The sequence below is a fragment of the Aquila chrysaetos genome, chromosome 10 (assembly GCF_900496995.4).
Source record: "Aquila chrysaetos chrysaetos chromosome 10, bAquChr1.4, whole genome shotgun sequence".
Lineage (NCBI taxonomy): Eukaryota > Metazoa > Chordata > Aves > Accipitriformes > Accipitridae > Aquila > Aquila chrysaetos.
Genome location: NC_044013.1, coordinates 13,845,810 through 13,869,082, shown reverse-complemented (window position 1 = coordinate 13,869,082; position 23,273 = coordinate 13,845,810). Strand labels below are relative to the sequence as shown.

The 23,273-nt window shown below is 45.4% G+C and overlaps 1 protein-coding gene across 1 annotated transcript in view; it reads right to left on the bottom strand.

Annotated features, from left to right (window-relative positions):
* The window catches only part of OSTN (osteocrin), a 115,121-nt gene extending 95,306 nt beyond the window's left edge, over positions 1-19,815 (bottom strand). Inside the window, exon 1 of the mRNA XM_041126990.1 lies at positions 19,793-19,815. The gene's annotated coding sequence lies outside the window, so the exon portion shown is untranslated. The remainder of the gene's footprint in view (positions 1-19,792) is intronic.
* Between the last annotated feature and the right edge of the window lie 3,458 nt (positions 19,816-23,273).

Sequence of the window (23,273 nt, the reverse complement as noted above, 5' to 3'; positions counted from 1 at the left end):
TGCAGTATCCTCTCACAGGAGGTGATAAGAAACAGCCCAGGCACAGGCCCTTATTTAGCCTCAAAATTCATTTCCGCTCTAACCAGCTAACCACAGCTTAAAGCACTGCCTCTGCTAAGAAAAGCTATTGCTGTATCTGGGTGAATTATATTCCAAACTGTTGTGTACAGATTGACTTTACCCACTAATTAACTGTTCCAACTCATTACATTATAGGATCTACAATGATAATGGCCATGTGCATCACGATATGACACACTGGAGCCCCAAGCCAGCCAGCACAGGAGTACATGACAGAATGTGAGCCATGTCACTCTGCCCCAGGCCCTGGGCTGTGCTCCAGCTGCAGCCTGGTCATAGAAAAATTAAGAGTCCTTTTCAAATTTAGATCACGCTGCCCAGGACCTGGCCCAGGCAAGTTATGAAAACCTCCAGGAACAGTGATTCCATAGCCTCTCTAGCTTACCATGTTTGGTTTTGGCTTTTTTTTTTTGCCCTTTCTTTTCCTCCCCTCATATCTAGTTGGAATATAACTTGTGCCAGCTTTTGACCACTCCGAGTCCTTTCACTATGCATGTCTGAGAAGAGTTGGCCTCTGTCTTCTCTATACTCCCCCATGGCAGTGGAAGACTGCCATCAGACTTCCTTAGCCGCCTTCTCCAAGCTAAGCAAACCCAGCTCCCTCGCCCTCATGTGTTCCAGCCTCCTGACCAGCTTAGTGGCCCTCCTGCTAGATTCTCCAGCCTGTCAACAACTTTCTTGCACTGTGAAGATCAAAACTCGATGCAGTAGTTCAGATGCAGCTTCACCAGTACCTAATAGAGGTCCCTAACCATCTCCCTCAACCTGCTGACTGTGGCCTTGCTAATGCATCCCAGTCTACAGATAGCCTTCTCTACCCAGTTTCGCTTTGTCTAGATAGTCATAAAATAACCCGTTGTTGGCCGTGTCAAATCATTCATCCCTGGAGTTCTTTCTGCTGCCTATTTTTAAAATTGCTATCTTTCCATGCTCAGCATTTCCAGTTAAGCAAACTATAAGAACGGTAAAATTGTTTTAAAAGTTCAGACAGCAATAAGCCCACTCTTCCTGGAGACCACGTACGCCCATGAAAAAAAATAGCCTCTAACTACACTGTTTTGAATCCTGTGGCATAGCCCAATTCACTTGTGAAAGACCAACAGATGGACAGAAAGAGACACCCTCCTCCCCCCTTTAGCTGGTATCAATTCCCATTAAATACTCTCCTGTGTCCAGACTATGCATGCTGACCACTCAATGCAGACAAAATTGCAATCCACCTTGATGAACTTCCTAACAAGTTCTGTGTCTCTCCCTCCTTGTTCCTCTACCATTCACACTCTCTCTCTCTAAATTTCCCTCTAATTAATTCCATATTAAGCACTGAAAAACTGCAGGGACCTCTCAGACATCCCTTGTCCCTTTCTGTACGGACCCCTCCGGGTCCCCAGTGGTAAGCCCACTGGTAAAAAGCTGACATCTGTGCGGCAGCTCACAGGCTGCAATTTCAGGTATAGCATGTGTTGCACCTTGAACTACCGTCTCATTTCAGACCCCACCATTGAGACCAATTAAGTACAGAGCATGCAAGGAGCCGACCGAGTGTCGCGTGCTGACTATAACCACAAGGACTTAGAGGCCACAAATCTGTTATTACCAAGCTGTTCCTGACAGCAGCATGCTGCCTCCTAACAAAAAGAATAGATTAGGATCAAGCAAGTCTCCCTCTGGCTTGTCAGTGGGACTTTGGACCACACCTTCCACCCAAAACTTTCCTCTTCTCCTGCTTCTGAACACCTAGGCAGCTCCAGGCTAACAAGGTGGCTGCTGAGTCAAGCATGAGCTGAACCATATGTTCATAATTAGTTAACTTCTTGCTTTGTCGCTAGAGGCACTATCAATAAATCAGCGACAGCCCGTAGTGGCCTTAGGAGATGCAAGAAGCCACCCCCAGCCAGCACGGAGCCCTCACCTCTACACAGGCGACTGGCCGTATTTCATTCCAGCTGCGGCATTGTGCGGTGAATTAACTTTATCCTCAATTTAAAAAGCCAGCATGAAATCAAGAGACTTGAGAAAAAGAATAAAGAGAAAGAAAGAAAGAGAAGAGGAAGGGGTGGGAGGAGAGGGAAAAATCCTAGCAGGTCAACTAAAAAAAAAAAAGTCCAGTGAGTGACAGTCTACAGGGATGCCCCATTTAACCCATTGCTGCAAGGCTGGTTGTTGGGGCAGCACATTAACTTTCAAAGCCATTCTGCCTCTTATTCCCCAGTGCTGTGGTCAAAGGTTTCTTGTTACATGCTGAAGGGGGGACCCTGCGATACAATTGTTTTTAAACCAGTCAAACATATTGTTAACTAACAGCTCAGATAGTGGCTAAAGTGGAGCAAGAGCCAACAGTGCCAGGGTGAGATAGGCTGGCTAGAAACACCATCTCAAGGCGAGTGTGCTGCACAAAGCGCTGCGTTCAACTGTGTACTTGAGCAAATAGCATCGTGACTAGGGTATATCTTGCAAACAATCCAACCTCCAGCAGAGTACTGTCAGAGGCTGTCATCTGTGCTCACCGCTCCACTCTGAACCTCAGGAGATGCAGTTCTTAAAAAAACTAAAACAACACCAAAAACCCGTTTGGTTTTTTTGTTGTTGTTGCTGTTGCTGTGTGGTGTGTTGTTTTGGGTTTTTTTTCTTAAACATGAGTGAGAAGAGCAAGTTAGAATAGGTCCAGTGATGGTCCAGACCTAGGTATGTCACACTAAAAAAGTTCCTGTTTTCAGTTTGTTGATACCAGATTGAGATCAGATATTCCCCTTGATTTGGGAAAGTACATGGTAATTGTCACACTGTCTGGTGTAAGCCAGACTCCCTACAGTCAATGGAGAGTGCTGAAGACTTCTAGAAAAGTGATCCACAACACTTGAATCTGGAGCCTGCCTATCCTAAGGTCCTCGCACCTCCACCTACTACAGAGTTACTCAGGCAACCTGAATATCACCCACAACTAAATGCTTAAATGCTTGTAGTTAACTGCTAGTGCAATCGTCCTGCCTCCCTGGAGGTTTAACTGAAACAAAGCCTGCACTTGCAGTGCTCCCATTGGCAACTTTTATTTGGTTAGAGATGCACTTGAATAGTTTGTTGCTGTAAGGCAGAGGAAGTGCTACCACCTTCCTGGGGCTGATGGAGCCTGTGAAGACGTAGCCATTAAAGAATTCCTTTCCCCTGTTTCTGCTCTTTTTGCACCAGCCTCTCATTTCTTACTGCCCTGGCCCTTCAGCAGTCTTCCCAGGCTGCTTTGCTGCTGTGCTTATCCCACCTGCTTTCTTGCTGCCTCCTGGCCCCTCTTGTCTCCTTTGCAGGAGAAACTGGCTGCTCTTGCTAGCAGGCTTCTCTTCTCCTCTCAGCCTACTCTCCATCACTGAGGGAGGCACTTTGCCTCCTCCTCCGCAATGGAGCTGCTCGGATTTGTCAGTTCACTTCTCTACTGTGTATGTGCACACACAAATCCTATGAAATCAAAACATCCCTGAAGGGCAACTGAGGCTCAGGCAAACCCCTGAGAAGTCTGTATACAGGATAGGATAACATGTCCAGCCTGTAGTTCTGAGAAGTCTTGGAAGCTGCTGCCTAATCTTGGAAAGGCTCAACTCCACAACCACTTTTTTTTTTTTCCCCTTTTTCTTTCTTTCTTTAGAAATTCCCTGAAGTTCCCCAGGTGCCTGTGCATACCCAGAAACACCTCCCCTCCCCACACCCCAGCACGTCTGCACCATTCAGATCCAGGATCTAGCACTGCCTCTCAGGCAATCTCAGAGCAACCCTGACACCCCGCAGCTGGACAGGTCTCCTCATTGATATGTAATTCTGGTGTCATCTTCCCTTTGAATACCTGTGGGGAGCACTAACTGAATCCCTGAACCCAATCCTACTCCTAACACCTTCCTTTCAAAGATTGCAGCAGGATTAACTCTGGTCTTCTGAAATGCCAGATGAGAAATGGTTATAGCACTGCTACCTCCTGATCTTCCTGATTTATTCCGCTATAGAAGCTGCCTGGCTGGTTACCTAGGCTCATCCCTTCTAAACTGATGGATTCGGGAGAGCTCCTAGTCACAAACCCACAGGCATGCCTCAAATCTCTTGCAGAGGATGTGGAGAAAGAATTTAAGACTTTCCACAGCAAAAAGAAAACAAGAATAACTTCATAGTCCATTGGTTAGGATACAACTCCAAGAAAAACTACAACCACAAAATATTGTGTCCTGCTTCCAGCACTGTTTTGGATTTTACAGTAAATGTTTATTGGGTAAAACCCATGAACTGCTGCAAGTGCAGAAATGAGAGCCCAGTCCCGCTCTTCCACACAGTGCTTTAACTGATAGGCTGAAGCCCTGGTCTTGTTTGACCTCCTCCTTACCAGGAGATTCTTCTACTTCATTTTGATGCATTAAAAAAAAGCAAAAGAAACCCTCAAACCTATGGATGTTTCCTATATAATTTTAGCAGAACACTTCTAAATTTTAGATCATCTGTCAAACCTATTAACTGAAATTTCTGGTTCAGTCCAAGAAAGGGGAAAACAATTATTTTAGATTTTTTCTTCCTCGCTGCTTCCCATTGCCACACCACCAACGCAGATTCTCTCTCTAACACGACCTCTTCTGTCGCTGACACACCTGAATTCAAACCAAACAGAACAACATTGTTTTGAAAGAAGTTGAGTTTTAAAAATCTGGGCATAATTAAAAATCAGACTTCTAAAAACCACAAAAGATGAAGAGACACCATTGATTTTCACGGAGTTCCTTGATCTTTTTGTTTCACATTAAGTAGTTTTGTCACAGGCCCCTAACCCCTTCAGGGAAAACAAAACAAAACCAAACCCCAAACAAAACCAGCAACCAAGAAGGATGTTACACCTGATTATCACAGCCAAACTCCCACACTTAAGAAATTGCATACACACATGCATATTTCTAGCGCAAATGTTCTGCTTTCCTGTCTTGCAGTACGGTGTCTGGTTGCTTGTTGGTGATAAACACAACTTTATTCTTCCCCAGAGAAAAAGGAAATTCATCTAGCCTGCAGAGTTTGGAAAGCATGTGGAAATATAGATGCTGGTATCTCAGGAGTACTTGACCACAGATGAACTCCTTTCAGGAAGGGAGAGCTTGGCATCTCCATCCTGCTCAGTTTGAACGATAGCTCAGCAGTATATCAGGCGTAACATGGCCAAATAACCATATTAAGCTGTATATGGGCAATATTAACACCACACTCACAAAGAAAGTGTAATCACTAATTCCAGACCCTAAGAAAACAATTTTTAAATGGAAGCTGAGATCCTGATATAAAACTATAAAATCTAACTCTATCACTCTATTCCTTTATTTTTTCAATGGCATTTATAAATGAACTGTTAGATGAAGGCTTTAACAGTAACTGCTAGTAGCTTAGGAAGATGGTTCAGTGAAAAGCAGAAACAGACTTTCATGAAGTTTTTTTTCAGAACATGACTGAAAGGAAGCTCCTAAATCTTTAATTATTATCAAAATATACACTTCAGAAGCTAATTTTAGAAATCAAGTCTGCAGAATCTGAGTACACAGCTCTGTGCTACCTCCATGCTGTTGTTTTTCTATAGTGGAGATATTCTAGAATATTAGAGAGTTATCTTAAGGCTCAAGTTTCTGTGACTATATTTACACAATCACCTAATAATGTCACCTTAAAAGGTCTCAGAAATGCAAAAAAACCCCAACCCTTTAAAATTTGAACTTTGGTGAATTTAACAATAAGAGGCAAAAGTGTTAAAAAAAAAATCTATAGTTTGTCTCAAGACTCAAGGAATATGATTTATGCTATTTTAACTCTTTACACAGACAATACTGATTTCAGTATTGAAAAGGCTTTTTTCATTTCGATTAAAAAAACAGGTTGACAGCAACATTGCTCCAGTGAGGGCAAATACACAGATTTACATCATTAGGCAAAATTAATCAATTCTTTTGGATTTGGAAAGTGCTGGTGAAAGAATATAAGATTTGGGGAGGAAAAAAAAAAAGGAAAAGAAAAAAAAAGTACGGACCTGGACTTATTAAGGGAAGTAATGTGGTGAATGAATAACTGCGCTCAGTGAATAAGTGGAAGATAATTGCTTGCTGCTCCCAGGCTGTCCCAAAACCAAACTAGCCTTTCTCCCAGTTTTAGTATTTGGGAGTATCAGAATTTTCTCACACAGCGCCATCTGAGATGGAGGGCGAGCACAACCTCATGCCTCTATATTGATCAGTTTCCCCCCCCTCAAAACTTAAATCGAATTATAAGAACCTGAGTGAAGGCTCCCTGATTTACTCTGCTGAACAGCCTTCTTGATCTGCACGGGTGGGACCAGAGGGATGCTAGCAAGCCCTCTAGTGTCCACCTACTGCATGCTTCTATAAAACACACCGACATCCAGGAATACGTGAAAACCTAAACATTTTCAGCAGTAAGCTATCCCTCCAAATTCATGGTACCAAACCACATCTTTGAAAGAATAAAGTCTATAATCAGTGTTAGTCTTGAAAACAAAACCTCCAGCAATTACAGAGGGCTATTGCTCAGTAAGAACATCTAATGTAGTATCTTTCTCATCACACATGCAAGGTAAACAAAGAGATAAAAGTGAATTATTGAAGGCCACTTCAAAGGCCATCAGCCAACCCAGAAATGAGCACTGCAGAACCTTTCAGTTTCCCAGTGAAGTATTTTGTTCTGCGGGGCCACATCTCCTTTGTGCCTGAGACACCAGGTGTGCTTGCCCAGACTCTTCCTTATAGACTTGTGTCTCCTGGGCGCTGGAGATTATAGATAGGTCTAAGCCCTATCACTGAACACAAACTCCCTTGAAATTTGAGGAATCACAAAACAATATCCAACAGCTAATAGTAGCACCCCAGATTAAATTAGTTCACTTCTGATGAAGCTGCTGCTTTTCAAACAACAGTACACCTTTCCACCTTTAAGAAGGAAGTCAGTGAACATTGACCTGAGCCAACAAGGGTCCCAGCATGCATGTCAGGAGGCTGCTGGGCTTCAGTGCTAGCCATGGATGACAGACTAGTCATTAGGCGTTCTGTGGACGGCAAGAGGTCTCATTTCTATCTGACTAGAAAAAGAATGATGAAACAGAACCCACGGGAACTTCTGAGCAGCTGCCATTTAAGTCTCTGTTCCTTCCAGTCACATCAGGAGACTAGGACACAAGAACCTTGAGCCAAGAGAAAAAGCGTCCCCTCTGAAGCCAGCTCTGTTGCACGGTACTAACTTCTTTCTTTCTTTCCCTGCTGTACTATTACAGTTTGCAATGGAATTGTAAAATTACAGTAAGGCATCGATGAATCCTGCTCTCTCATCCAGGGGCAGTTAAACCCCAAAGATTTCTCTTGTTTCTTATTCACTCTGAGGCCTTTTTACACTGCTTTGGCACAGCACAAGGCTGCCAAGTGGATGCTAACATCCCCCCCACCCCTTTCACCTCCAGGATAGCATAAAGTATAACTGAACAACAAAAAAAATCCTGTTCGCAGTTATTCTCCACTGCACATCATTGCTGCAAGGGAACCCACACTGCCACTGAAGTGTGTAAACCTTTGCTTAAAATCAAATTTCAGCAAAAATTCAGGGGAGAAAACAGCTCTGATGTGTTTTGAATGGAATTCTTCTTTTAAAAGGCTTTGGGATTTGGAAGACATTTACTCCTTTAATCCATTATATCAAAATCATTGACAAAATCACAATGAAACATTTTGTTCCTTCCTAAAAACAAAAACCAAAGAGGGAAAAAAAATTCTCTCACAGAGAATTAAAAAGCATTCAGGTTTCATTCCAACGAGCTGGGCGTCAGGACCTCAGCATTCTTCAAGAAAAGAGATTATTGTCTCCAGCCAGCTCTGGTGTAAGCCTGTAAAATCCTCTGCCAATCTTTTAGATGAATTACCAGCCAACTAATTCCTTTTCATCACCAGTTCATCGAACACTACCTGCATGGACTAGGAGCTGGAAATTTTATGTATAGAGACAGAGCTGTTTTACTAGAATATCTCCCTAGTGACTTACTGTTTTAACTCAGCCTTTGAATAGCGTGCACAAAAACCCTGACATCTTTCTCAGCTCATGACAACAACATCCTTCACCTTCTGACCCCTGACACATTTCCACACATCCTAGGATCTTTCTTTCATTATTGATTAGGGGAGGCAATGCCATACAGCTCTGCAATGAAGAGATGCCCTCACATATATTTACTCAATCAGAGATCTCTGCCAAACCTCCCAACTGCCAGCCAAGAATGGAAAGTGCCCAGCTCTACACCCAACGAGAGATGGAGGGGAGCCAGACTGCCAACTCCTGAGCACCAGCCAAGAGGAAAAGCACTATTAAATAGGTGAAACCCAGTACATAGGTATTGGCAGTATGGTACACATTGGAGGAGCTCACAGGCCAGGTTACGAAGCAGGTAGATGCATGCATTGGTGGCTGGTTACACAGGGCCCCACTCAGCTCTGCATCTGGTCCCCTGAAAATCCATCCTAATTTGGATGAAACCCGTGAGCTAAGCTTTTCTGGCAGGTCTCCCTGCAAAATAGTTTGACTTCAATAGAAAACACCATGGAGAAAAACATGGCTTTTCAGCACACTGGTCTTTCTCTCGTAGACTCAGCAATTTCCCCCAAACCGTGATGCTCAACACTCATAACACAGTCAAGAGAAACTGTTTCTGTCATCTGTTATTTAACCATGGGACTAACTCAGTGCATTTGCTTGCTGAATCACTCTTCTGTGATGAAAAGGTTACTTAGCTGCAGCATGGCAAGTCTGTAAAGTGGTAAACTCTGGATGGAGAAACATCAACACAGTAGTGTGCTGCTGATGCCAGACGAGGAATAGGCTTTCGTTCTGAAACTACATCAAGGTTTATGTTAAAACTCCCAACCAATTAGCCCCCAAAACTCATGAAAAGTTTTCTGTTCACAATTAATATTGCTCTTGTGGAGCCCAGTGGTCACAGCCAAGAACAAAGGGACTCATTTGGCCAGGGGCTACGTGAGTACATTTCTGACTATAGAAATGTAAAACCTAAGCAGACACACCACTCTTGATTGATAGATGAGGAACTGAAATGTAAAGACGCAGAGACTGACTTGGGTCTATACAGTAAATGGGTGACATTCTGAGGTTTCAGACCTCACGTTCAAGTGCTACTATAAAACTGTGTAACATCAGACCCAGGAGCAGAACATATTTCTCTTCCATACACCAATCAAATTGGTAACAGTAACAGATTCCCACCTATAGTTTTCAGGTGAACCCATCAGCTTGTCAAAAGCCAGACCTGAGATCTGTATCTCTTTAGGATCTCATTTTTTACGATACAACTCCAGGTGTTCAAAAGGAAAGGGCAACACATGCAATACAGAGGGACTCAGATGTGTTCTGAGATAACATGCCCATAGGACACTAAACCAGTGCAACTAGTATCCTCTTCAGACAGAGGATCAATATACCCAGTAGAATTAATTAAAATATTCAAAAGAAAACTCCAGAATGATAAAAAGCATTGTTCTATTTACTTTAATATCACAATGCTCTCACTCTCAATGACATTCTGTAGTACTGAATTCCATAAACATACTCTGTGCTACATAAACCCAGCACTTTTTCCATTTGTCTTTCCATTTCAGGAGACAATTCCTCATTCCTGTACCTGGGGGTGTAATGAACTGCAATCTAGAGAGCTGTGAAAAAAATAAATGGTAACCCACACCAATGAAAGACGAGGTCTATCTACTAGAGTTGTGTTAAGCACTTCTCAGACGGTCAGGAAAATAGAAAAAAGATTACACAAAACCAGACAAAACCAGCATAGATTGTTGTTTATAAACACAACAAAATGGCAAGCACACGGAATGAAAGAGAAAAAGCTGAAGTCCAAAAATGGCACAAACCCACAAATCTCCATGAATACATTTAGATCAGAAATTAGAGTAACATTTTGAACATTCAAGAAGCAGTACCAGTGTCACAACAAAAGGCACTGAAGGGCTGGCATTGAAGTTTTATGAACTGACTGCCTAACTAAAGCTGGAGATGGGACAAGACAACCCAGAAGTCCCTTCTAGTCCTAGATCTTCATGAGTATTACCTAACAGACCTCTCTTTGAAGCAGGGATCTTCTGTCCCTTGTGAAACAACAGTTACATCCACAGGAGAGAACCAAGATTAACTGTTCACAGAACAGGGGTGATGACAGATGGTGTGAGCGCTTGTGCGCACAACACATGGCACACACACGCCACACACATTATTCAAACATACTCCTTACATATTTCATCTGCAAGGATATTCTATACATAAAAGGGTCATTACCTATGTATAAAAACTACAGCTTTTTCAGATAAATCTGAAGCATGGCTGCAAATCTATGGAACTCCATTTTTACAAGAAAGTGTAATTGTAATGTGATTTTCCAGTTCAAAATGAATCATGTCCAATAAAGAACATCCCTTCAAATTCTTAATGTCTGCATAGGGAGATAATGAGCTCCTTGCACAGCTGCTACCCAGAGGATAAACGTGGAAGATGACCACAAATCTCGAGGAATATAACTTCCCAGCACCTTAAAACACTTTCTAAAAGTCCACAAATAGTTTCAAAGCAATTCAAGATTAATTGAACGTGACAGATATTCCTTTGGATTTTCATTATTTAACTTGAGCTGACATAGTACCACACATACAAATCCATCAGATAATATCCATTACTCAAATTAAATTTCTAGATCACTATAAAATCCTTTTCCACACTGCTGCTAACACACATCTTCCTTGAAAAAACCAACTCCTTTCTGAACACAGGCAATTAAGCACTAGTAATACCAAATTCCCTTCTAGGGATCTATCAGGGATAAATCTCATCCAGTGTGTATGAGAAAACACAGAAACAAAATCACATATACCTAAATGCACAGCATGCCTTCATTTCAAACCAGAAGAAACCATTGAAACCACCATGAGAATTGTGCCTCGGTAGGAGAGCCTCCATCCATTGACTCACCACTGTTGCTGTGAGAAACTGCAGGTAAACCCAGAAAAGTCTATTACAGTTTTTCCATCTTCAAGTAATCTTTTTAATTTGTTGGCTCCTAAATACTTGTGAAACTCCACAGTATTAGACAGTATCAGCACAGGAGAGCTAGAGCCCAACAGCACTGAAGACTCAGTTTGACTAACAAATGAAGTCAGCAAATGAAGTCCACAGGTGTATTTACTGCCAGCTGACAATGATTCCAAAACTAGTAAGTGGTGTGAGAGCGCGATAGAAAAGATAAACGTTACCCTAAAACATACCAGGAAGAGATAAAAGACATAAAGATTTGCCAATGTTTTTCTCTAAAACATTGGTGCATTACACAGCAGACTGAGTGATTTCAGTCACCCATCTGAAAAACAGGTTAACATCAGCTGGAATATTCTCTGAAATGGGTTCTTGCAGTGTTTATGTTAGGGAAAATTGTAAAAGAACATGCTATCTTTGACCTAAAAAACAAAGGAAAAGACAGTATGTGACAGCACTCTGCAAAGACATCAAGGCTAAACACTACAGAGGGAGAAGAAGCATCTAAACTAAAGCAGGAGTTTGGCACAAGGACAAAAGGGATTATACCTGCTATGAATACATTCAGACTGGAAACTAGAAAGTGTCTAGCCATCAGAGCTCAGAGTATGGTGCAGCCTCACAGTGGGAATAACATAAGGAAAATAACCTAATTAGTTTTAAGAGGGAGATTGAAAAGTTTAAGAATGTCTCAACAGCAGGGGACTGGATTTGGGAAGTGCCTTTTAGTCCTGCGTTCGAGGAGGAAGACTGATCAGAGAACAACCAGAACCTGTATCTGCATAAATTGCTATTCAGAAACATTCTTTCAAATTAGTCTCATCAGGTTTAACTAATCACACCTTTAGCTCACAAACATGATCAGAGATTCATGCAAATTAGTCTCATCAGGTTTAACTAATCACACCTTTAGCTCACAAACATGATCAGAGATTCATGCAAGTGCCAGATACCTGTGTGTACCTAACTATCGGTTAATATCTGGACTTATTAAGTGAGCCTCTATTTTGCCACTGATATACTAACCATTCTTAAGAGGGATAAGAAGCACTGTAGCAGCAGTATGGCAGAGTAAGTGAAGAAGATTTGGGTTGAGTCTGGTCACCTGTGCAGGTGTTAGCATGAAAAGTAACACACACTGTAGTAAATCCGGTATAAAAGTTGAATTAAACTATTTGTAATATTATTATTTTTCTTCTGCGTACCATCTCTTCTGAGAGCCAGCTCACAATGGTCCAAATGCAATTTTAGACCCATTTATACATAAAAATGAGTTAAACCAGAAAAATCCAAGTTTGTTGTTTGGTTGGTTTTTTTTAATCTGAAGGATTAGCTTCATCACTGTTATTTGAACAAGAAAAATCATAGAAATTACAGAAGAAATTAGAGGTACAAAAACCACATGGGAATTAACACGCTGCAATACATGCTAGTGTGTTCTCGAAACTTCAGAAAAGAGCTGCTATGACACTCAAAGTGAAATCCTATCTCCACTGCAGCAATACTGTACTCTTGATAAACATTTCATCCCTGAACTTTATTTCCAGTTAAAGAAGTGTATCATTAACTACAACAAGCAGTAAGAGCTCTGACAGGAGCTGCCTCAGATGAACACGGAAAGAATTAGCAGATGATTGTTACTTGGTTTTGTTTTACACTACACGTCGATGTGTAATTGCTACCATGACTTGAAGCTCTTCTATCATCGTGTGTGACATCCGTGCATGATTTTGCAAAATTAGCTCTTTCTCTCTTACACCAACAGCATTTGTCTTTCCTTGACAGTCACCCACAAGTTATTTCCCCAGACCCATGAAGCTCTTGAGCTCTGATTTGGCAGTCTTTTACCCACGAACCATCTTTCACTCCCCAACATAGAAACCATGGTACTATCAATTGACACGAACTCCTTGAGCTCAGAAAGCAAAGCACGGTCAAAACCCAAACCAACAGGATACCAGCTGTGCAGAAGCACAATGGAGTGACCACAGATTTTCTTCGTACCTGCTTTTCACTCCCAAGAGTGTGCCCGTACTCCTCCCACCACTTCTCAGAGGCAAATGCCATGCCTGAGCATACAGAGCTTTGCCAAGAGGAAGCAGAGACAGGGCCACCAGCATCGTGCCAGGCAAAGGGCCCCGTCTAGGAGCAGCTGCGAGCCAGCAACGCTTCTCCCCACACCCACACAAAGCGGGAAGGAAACTTCGCCCGCTCATTGTCCTTCCCTAGCTGTGCTGTTTAGACGCCCAACTCTCCTCTCTCCGCAGCTGCCCTCTGTCCCGAGTGACGACCTGTGAGGTGACCCACGGGCGTTACAAGGGGCAGCCTGGCACCCCCTGCACAGGGGATCCCTTCCCTCCACCCGCCAGGCCTCCCCACCGCAGGCTCCTCTGCACCTGCCTCCGCCCCCGCCACGGCCAGGCAGGCACCTCCCCAGGCAGCCTGGAGACGCCAGGAGAGGGGCCGTTTGGCCAGGAACGAAGCCGCAAGGCAGCCCCGGCCCCCGCAGCAAGGAGGGACGACGCTACCGCCCCGCAGCCACCATTGCCCCCCTACGGCGGCTGCGGGCGCGGGGTGATGACGTCGCTGGGGCCGCTCGCCTCCCCCAATGGCCGGGCCCGGCGCTCCCGCGCCTCTGAGGCAGCCCCAAGATGGCCGCTGCCTCGGGAGACCGGAGGCCGAGGCCGCGGCGTCCGGAGGGGTTGCCGGGGCTGGGCGGGTTCCGTGGGGTCCTTGCACCTCGCAGGGGGTTGCTCCGGGCCCTGAGGGCTCCTCTGGTCCGTCCCGGGGTTGTCTGCCTTGCCGCTCGGCTCTGCGGAGGCCGCCTGCCCGCCTGCCGGGCCCAGAGCCTCTCCTGCCAGGTGCCGGTGGCCTCGGGGCTGCGGCCTGTCCCGGCTTTACCGGCCTCCCCCGAGCCCTTCTCCGGCGTGTTGCTGACGCGCCGGCCCCCACCCTAGCAGTGCTTGGCTGGGGTGAGGGAGCCACAGCTGCCACAGCACTCTGGGAAGCATCCAGAGGCAGCCCAGTAAAGGGCAAAGGGACTAAACCAAAGCAAGGAGGGCTGCGCTGAGCCTTGGCGCTTGTTGGAAAGTGTTCCACAGAGCTTGTGTTTCTCGTTAGTCAACAGATGCCACAGAGCCACACAGGAGAGGGGTTGGCACCCAAAGAGTGTGGGTTATCAGAGCACTTATCAAGCGTACTGTGCAGAGCCGGGGTTTAGGAAAGCTAAAGGGTGACCCAAGGCAGGGTGTGGTATGGATTTGGAGCAGGAGCTCTCTTTAAAATATCTCTGTTGGAAAAAACATCATCAAGGCGGGAAATGGCAGTGATTTAATTTGGCATAACTGCTAGTTTACCTTGAGCAGCAACCTAGGAAAACGTGCCAGTCATAAAGGAATGGAAGGCAAATGGCCTGCTTGGTTTGTATTGTCCCCGAGTCTTGCTAATGGGGTAACAGCACTAAGCATCCTCCAGGGGAGAAACGAAAGACCGTCCCATATGCCAGCCTGGCCTGCCTTCGGCCCAGCCTCACCCTCAGCTGGCTGCAGATTGTGTCCGCAGGCGGGTCCGGTTACCTCCTTGAATAGCCCTTGCCATGGCAGGAGGCAGGATCCTGACTGAAGAACTGCTTTGCTGTCAGCTTTATTCCCACCATCCCCTACACTATTCAAAGACAGACCCTCAGTGAAGAGTTGTTTGGTTTGCTGGGGGCTTTTTTGTTTTTTTGTTTTTTGGGGTTTTTTTTTCCCCTGGAAGAAACTCAAGCCTTTCTATGGATTTGAATTGCTGTGGAAATCTGGTGTGAATTAGAGGTGACTATATGCAGACAATCTCTGTCTTTCACACACCTGCATATGGCTTTTGCAACATAGCCCTTTATGACAGTGAATCTTATACCACTGTCACAGCATTTATATCCTGAGATCTTCTTCTGGAAGCCCGGGGCTTGACAGAAAACAAATACCCAATATAGTGAGACATTTGCAGGGGCTTGTCATTGCAGACCACATTGTTCTGAAACCTGCACTTTCTTCCTCAGAACTGTCCGCAGAAGTGCTCTGAATCATATTTGCTTCTACACACCCCTGGGAAGCCATGGAAAACCCACTCCCTCAGCCAGGCATGTTGGACAAACTTGCCTCTTCCTGCTGGATTTTGCAACTGCAAACAAGGCTGGAAAACAAAACAAAACAAAAGAAAAAACTCACCAGCAACACCAGCAGCCCTGCTCTGAACATGTGGGATGCTTCCCTGGATCCCTGCTCATTTCCTGGAGTGAGACTCAGACACACCAGTTCAGTGCTGTCCTGAAGCATGTAGAGGCTTTTTTTTTTTTCCTGTCTCTCCTTCTTTTCTTTTCCCTCCTTCCTTGTGTTGATTTGTGGGGCCAGAATGACTTTGATTTCAGCAAGTTTGCTGTTTATTCACGTCACAAGTTTGACAGCTTTACACCAAATCAGATTGCTGGGTTTCAGGAGAGCTCTGAGGCGTCACTGGGAGCTCCTTTAGATTAAACTCGCCTCCCCGGTCTCCCCCCTCTCCCCCTCCTTCAGAGCCATTTAAACCTCTCTGGGGCTTTAACAGAAACGTGCTCCCAAGACCTGCATTTCATTCTGCCACTAACATGGTAAGTGCTCTTTGCATTTCTCTCGACCTGGAGGCAGAAAAGGAGAAGCTGGTCTCTTCGCCTTGGGGGCTTGCAGCAGGTTTCGTGCCCTCTTTAAGATGGGGAAGGAAGAGGGCTCTCCTCTACCTGCAAGAGCACTCTCTGCTGCTGTGCCTTCCCATGGGTAAGCAGATTCCCTGCTCGAGGCTCCAAGCTCTGCCGTTGCCTTGCAGAGATTTAGAGCTGCTGCAGATGGGGCTTATTTGGAGGAGGGAAAAGGGATGAATCCAGAGACAACCCCAGGCTTTGCTACTGTGCGGTCTGGGAGTCCTGCAGAACTGCAGGGGCAGAAGAGAGTGCGAGCAGCCTGGAGGTGACTCTGCTGGTTTTGTGCTGCTTTAGAGCTGAATCGAGCCCCCGAGGTGGGAGGAACGGACTGGCCAAGGACAGCCTGGGTCGTCCCTTCACCTTAAACCCGTAAAACTCAGGACGGTAGTATTTTCCAAGGGACTGCCGGAAACACAGCCACCTTCCTGGCATAGCTCTGCTCGGAGCCCCTCTGCTGCGGGGGGCTGCGGCGGGGGCGGCACTGCTCAGGGCTCAGCGGAGGTAGCGGGGCGGTACGGTGCCACCGGGCGGCGGGGGGGCGGGGAGCCGGGAGCGGGCACCCGGGTCAAGGCTGGGAGCTCCCACGGGGGCAGGCGGCGCGCCAGGTACCCGAGCAAACCCCGGCTGGGACAGGAGCGGGAGGGGAACGCTTCCCCGCGGAGCGGGCACCAGCCCGCAGCGCTGGGATGCTTCTCGCCGGGATGCGGCGGGGCCGGAGCAGGGCCGACACCGCCTCCCCTCGGGGCCCGCCGCAGCCCGGCGGCTGGGGGGAACTATCCGCCGAGCACCGCATCGCCACGGCCCCTTGCCTCCGCAGAGCACCGGCCGGCCGTGCCCGGAGCCGGACTTCGCCGGGGGCCCGGGCTGCGCCTGCCCCTGGTCCGCCCCCGCCGGGGTTTCCAAGGAGACTTGGGCCGCCGCCTGCGCCGCGGAGCCGCCGCCGCAGCACGGCCAGGGCCGGCGGGAGGCTCGGCCGCCGGGTAAGTGCGCTCCCACCGCCACCGCGGGAGGGGGCCCGGCCGCCGTGCCGCAGCTGGGCTGGGCGAGGAAGCGGGAGCGGGCTAACCCCTCGGGTCTGCTCCCCCCCAGGCCAGTTCTGCAGCCCGCAGCTCGGTGCCCAGGACGCGGCGTGGCGGGGAGACCAGCTGTCCTCCCAGCTTTACAGAAACAAGCAGGTAAAGGCTCCGCGCCCCCCGCAACCTCGGTTTCTTCCCCCGAGGTTCCCGAACTTTGTATCGGGTATCGCACCTTCTGGGTTGGCTTGTGGCGTGTCTCCTGCTCACCGGCACGGGTGCGAGAAACAGCGGCCAACCGCTTTGTGTGGGTGGGTTTTGTTCCTTGCTTGAAGTATTTGTCTCCCCCGTGTTGTCCCGTGAAGCTGGAACAACTGTTGTGGGGTTCCCTATTCATGTCTCCCCTCTTACAGCATATTGGACCAGCTGCCTTGCCGCTAGAGAAGACCAGGGGCGTGACCGGGGAGTCCCTCAGGCTCTGATGACATGCTTTTGACTAAAAATACATAGTGTGTGTCCTCCAGAATCCACCAGGATTAACTTCATGAGAAATGGTTCCACCACAATTACGTACTTATAGGGAGGATCAACTATTTTGACCAACATGCATTTTCTGGTTACTTTGTTTTCTTTCTTCTTTCCCTTTTTTGCAAATCTCATCAAGGGGCAGGAGAAACTCTGAACAGTCCTAGGTGAAGGAACCCCAGACAGATCACTCTGATCAAATACTTGGAGTAGTATTTTGACACAGTGAAGTCAATGGAAATTCATTTACTAACTTCAAGGTCCCTGGAATCAATCCCTAATTCCAGACATCAGCGTACTTCTTTCTTTGGCTCTACCTCAATCATTTAAATCTGTGCTTTTCAGCCTGTGGTCAGCAGATGCCCAGGGTTCTTGGCAGAAGATGCTTTGTCCTCCTACAGGAGTCTCCAGAGCTATGGCCAGGAGGCAAAAATCTCTCTGCAAATACAGACTTCCCATAAAAAGTGTTAGGCGTCTGCAAATCAAAACACACCTGTTCAGCTCTTGGGACCAGGGATTATCTCAGCTCTGTATATGTACTGGGACTGGCAGAGTCAGGTCCAGGATTGAAGGGATCACTGAGTACTACTGTATCATAAAGAATGGCAGCTGCATCTTCCTTCTGCACTCTACCCCCATAAATTGTTAGTCTGCAGGTCCTCATCCTCCTTTTCCCCACCAGCCAACTATAAATGGGAATGAGAGGGGTGCAAAGGGATACTTACTGCCACTCAGGAGGAGATCTGACAGCTACTGTCATGCCCATGATGGTTTCTGGCTGTTCACAGGGCTACCTGTAGTTCTTTTCTGTTATTATTCCGCGGTTACAGTTTTTTTTCCCCAGTAATCTTCTCAAACACTCACTTAAAAATAAAGGAAGTCAAAAGTGAAAACTAAACAGTCATGCCACTTAGATTTACAGACACAAGAGGCTGGAGGGGGTGGGTTGCGTTCACAAAGCAAACACCCAGATCATCAAATCCAAGCAGCCTGTACCATAGGGCAATTGCTATTAAGTTACAGAGTCAACATCTATTCATCAATATCTCTGTTCCACAGCTTCAGGATACTTTGCTTCAGAAGGAAGAGGAACTTGCTAGGTTACATGAAGAAAATAATAACCTCCGACAATACCTGAATTCTGCCCTGATTAAGTGTTTAGAAGAAAAAGCCAAGGTATTGTGTTCAAACCTGTTGTATAGATGTGTTGCGGAAGAAATGGGTTGAATAGGTACATGCCATTAAACTATTTGGAAAGTCTAAGAGTGTAGACAACCTGCAGTGTGAGATCTATTTAGCTTCACAGAGCTGCCAAATTGCTGGTCATGGATCTAAGGTGGCAGTTTGCCCCAGGAATGACATCCTATCAGGTTCTGACTGTGGAGACAGTATAGCGCATGGCATAATTAAGTTTAGTTCATAAGTTAGCTATAAGTAAGTTAGGTTTATAAGCAAGGTAAACGCTTTTTTCAGTGAAAAGTTCAAATCTGAACATATATTTCTTGAAAGCATCTGTTTTGTCAACTATCCCCTTTGATAAGGATTAATTTTTCCTCTTTTTATGTTTTGAGTGCTTTCTGTTTTATGTTTTGTTTTGTCATCTTCCAAGGATATGTTTTATTCATTTACATTAGAATACTGGTCTTCCAATTTTTTTTCAGATTTATTAAGTCAAAAGTTGTGTGGTTTTTTTAAAGGTGAAATACAAAATTAAACACTTCAGGTTGGATGAAATATTCTGTTAAACTAAGTGTGAAGGGCTTTTTTTCATTAAATATTTTGATTCTCTGTGTCTTGTCAAAAGAAAGTAAAGACAATTGTTACTTGTCAGCTTAAAGACTTATTTTACTGCTCCATCCTTCCCCATGAAACTGAACTACTAGTTATTTGCTCAGCTCTGTGGATTGGGCACAAGGTAAAAAAGCCTGCAAAAAATAGCAGACTTTTCTTTTACATCCTATTCTGAGTTGACAGTGTGGCATGTCCTCTCTCCCATGCCAAGACCTGGCTCCTGCCAGTAGAAAAGGTCTCCTTCATTGGGCACAGCAGGGAGACATGGCCACCCCTCTATGTCATGTGGAGGAGGGTCCAGCGTGAAACCATCACAGCAGGTGTCTGAGCAGTAAATTCACAATGTGGTGGGGAGCTTCCTTGTCATTCCTGCCTGCCTTTTACCATCCATGGACGGCTGAAGGGCCCTTGTCCTGGGACAATGACAACTGAGGTGGATTAATGAGCTCAAAGCCACTGAGTCTGCTGCTCTGAGCACTCCCTGGCCAGGATCACACCTGCCCCAGTATGACTTACCTTCGCATCCTCCCTCTTTGTTAGGCTGCCACATGCCCCCCCATACCCTGCTTACCTGCCAAATGCTGCTGGCAGCAACAGCACAGAGGAGTGCCGTACAGCCAGGCGGGAGCTCTCATTTCACGCCGTACTGAGTGAGAATACGATCAAAGCACAGGCCTTATTGACATTGTCAAATTCTTCTCTTTCAGGGACTGGGTTGTTGCAGAGACTGTAAAGACACAAAATAGTTAGTCAGATCCATATGTTTAAGCACAGGGTGGAAGACAAAGTATCTTTTACAAGGACAGTAGTAACCATCTTGCCCATCTAAAATCTGAGATCAGAAACATGTTCCTTCCAGGTAACTAGAAATTCAGATTTTAATCTTCTCTCTCCACCTCTTTTTTTTTTTTTTTTTTTTTTTTTTAAATAGAAGCTGCTATCCTGCCATGGCCAAAAAAACTGTGCTATTCTCAAAAGCACCAAGAGGAGATTAAAAGAGGACCACTGCTTTGTTCCTCAAGAAACTCCTCATGCTTCCAAAGCTAGAAGGAACCTCTTTAATGAATTGACTGCCTGTGAAGAGCAAGCCAGCCCTGCTGTGGACAGCTGGGTCTTGCAGACTTTAGGATTAAAAGATGTCAACACCATTGATGAAAATTCAGCTAACTACAGTGCCCTGTCTTCAGACCTTGGAAAAGACTCATACTGCCTGAGCCCTGGGGAAGCAATAGACTATGACCACAGTGAAGGAGCAGCAGCAGCCTATAGCTGCAGCCATGTGCCTCCAGCTAACAGCAGTAACCATCCATGCAGTGAGGACTCTCCCTTCCTTCCTCAGTTTTCCTCAGCACCATGCGTCTCGTCATCAGTGCCAAGCGTTTCCTCCCTCCCAGCCTATGGGTTGCCTTATTTGACTGGTGATTTGTCACCCAACAAAACAGAAGTGGCCTTCACAACATCTCTAAGTCCTCACCGCAATGTGAGAACACACACCTTCCACCAGGGACAAGCCTTTGTGCGCAGGGATGATGATGGAGGATGGAGATTCACCTGGGTGCCCAAGCAGGCTGAATAATGCACCTGCATTGAGGGTCAGCCATAGGGGATGTAGCCGACAGACACTCCATCCTGTGCTTGAGACAGGTTCAGGCATCAAAAACGAGCCCTTCTGGACTCTGTTAAATGCTACCCTGTCACCTATCCACTCCTCCTTCCCTCCCAGATTTTCACAGGTGCAGCTTCAGATTGCACTTGGACAATTATCTGCCCCAGGCCAGATGTACAAATTGGATCCACTTCTCTTGTGCCTGTGTTGAGATACCTGCTTTTACTTGCTTCATGGTTTTTCTGTCATCAGCTATTCCTTGTTAACTAGTAGTTTCCAGGCTGGAGTGCTTTCAGCTTTGATGATCACTCCCACATGCACCAAACTGGAAAGCCTTTTGGGAATACAGTTTGGAAATAGCACCTCCTTCTCAGATATCCACAGATGGCAAAGGAGGCATAGGTTGGAGGCTGAGGATCAGCAGTTTCTAAGTGATTTTTGTCTCTCTTGGCTACACAGATTGCCTTGGATTAAGGCAACCATGGGTATTTGTTAATGTGCTACACTGGGCTGACCTACGTGCAGTCACATGGTGCTGTCATATTCTTTGATGATGCCTCAAAATAAACAGGATTTGCTTCTATTGCCTGGAGGCTACTTAATTACAAGCGATTCAGCAAGTTCAGGGGATTTTCTTAAAGTGTGATTAAGAGACTAATGTGTTTACTGCATTGTGTTTTAAAGGTATTTTATCTGTCAGATAAAAGGAGTTTAAAAAGTTTGAGCCCTGGAACAGGAACTAGAATTGGAAATGCTGTAGAGTAATGACACTGCCATCACCAGCCAAGGCCGTGCCCCAGTATATTAGTGGCAGAAATTTTCTCATCTGTGGCTAATGTACACTCAGAGCACTTCTTTCTTCTGCAAAGGATGCATTCTCCTTGCCTGTAGCATCCCACTATTCTCTTGATGGATTTTATTCCATGTTTACCTGCCTTATTTTGGAAGCCCTCATAATAGGAAGCCACTCCTGGCTTCATAAGCAATTTCCGTGGCTCCAGTGGGGCTTTTCTGCAACATCAAGAGCTGCACTTGTGAAACTGGAGATTTTCTTTCTAGGGAACAACTTCTTGACCTCTTTGTCCTGATCTCTAAGATCACACAGAGATTTATCTGCAATCAACATCAGCCCAGAGTTAGGGCTGCTTCCTCCTCCTCCCATAACCCCATGCTTCCTATGGGAAATGTTTCTCCTGGTTTGGGGAGCCAGTATCACTTAGTGGTTAGAGTGAGTCTTGGGGAACCACAGCTGTCAACACCAGCTCTTGCCTCTCCATTACTCCGTCAGGCAGTGGTGGGCTGAAGCTAAGACTATCACTACCTTGAGAATGCTTTAAAAATCTCTGGAGAGAAGGTGCTCTAGCATTGCACAGGACTTGATTTTTAGTAACACTACTAATGATATGAAGTCAACTGACATGAAGTAAGCTCACCAGTAACACTTTGTGTTACCTTTGTTTTCTGCTTTATAGTAGTTTGATGCCTAAGTATTGGAAATAAGAGTGATTTGGTTACTCTTGCTTTCAGAATGGTCCCAGTGACATTGAGGAAGTACTTAAGTAAAAATAACCATAACTGAGGATTTCCTTCCAGTGGCTTATTTCCTTGTAGAAAACCAGACATTCCTTTATTTTTGGAGGATACAAATATCTCCTAAATAGCCTCTTGTGCCTTAGAATTGCAATATTTGGGATTCTCCATCAGGAGCAGTAGTGATTTCCCCAAAGACTTTTAAATAAACAAACTCTGTATTTACTTTAGTAAAGTAGTTACTTTAAAGTCAGTCATGGGGCATTCTTCCAGAACAGGCAATTTGAAAGCATTGATTGTAGGCATTATTGCATTGGATTTAAAAAACAAATCAACCAAGCGACCACCAAACAAACAACAACAACAGAAAAAAACCCAAACAGACAATGCACATGGAATAAATACAAGTATTTGTTTGGGGGAGTTGTTACAGTCAGTAAAAATGTGGCCAGCAGATGAAGACTAGTCAGACAAGACCACTGTTTCTATAGCACTTTTCTGCTTTTCAGTGAAAGCAGGAGAAAAATCCTGTCCTACAAACAACTCATTTCTTTGTCAAGGCATTTCTTTTCTATGAATCTCCTCGTGCCCTACTACATAAGGTAGCATTGAAGAAAATACTCCTGTCACTGTAGTTTTTATTGGTGCATGTGGCAGCATAGAAAATGCCTGACCTTAACATGAATATGTGATGGGAGACTCTGGTATGTGTGGTGTGGGGGTTGAACAGCATGCCAGGAGTAGACAGTGTGGCCAGAGGATTACACCCAATGCAGCTGTGGATGCCACATCTTTCAAAGCAGCTCTAAAACAGAAGTAGAGCAAGATCTATCTAAGTTTTCTGACACTATTGAATGCTATTACTTACATATTTCAATGCTATAGAGTCAGCAGCAGTATTAAGTACATTTGTCCT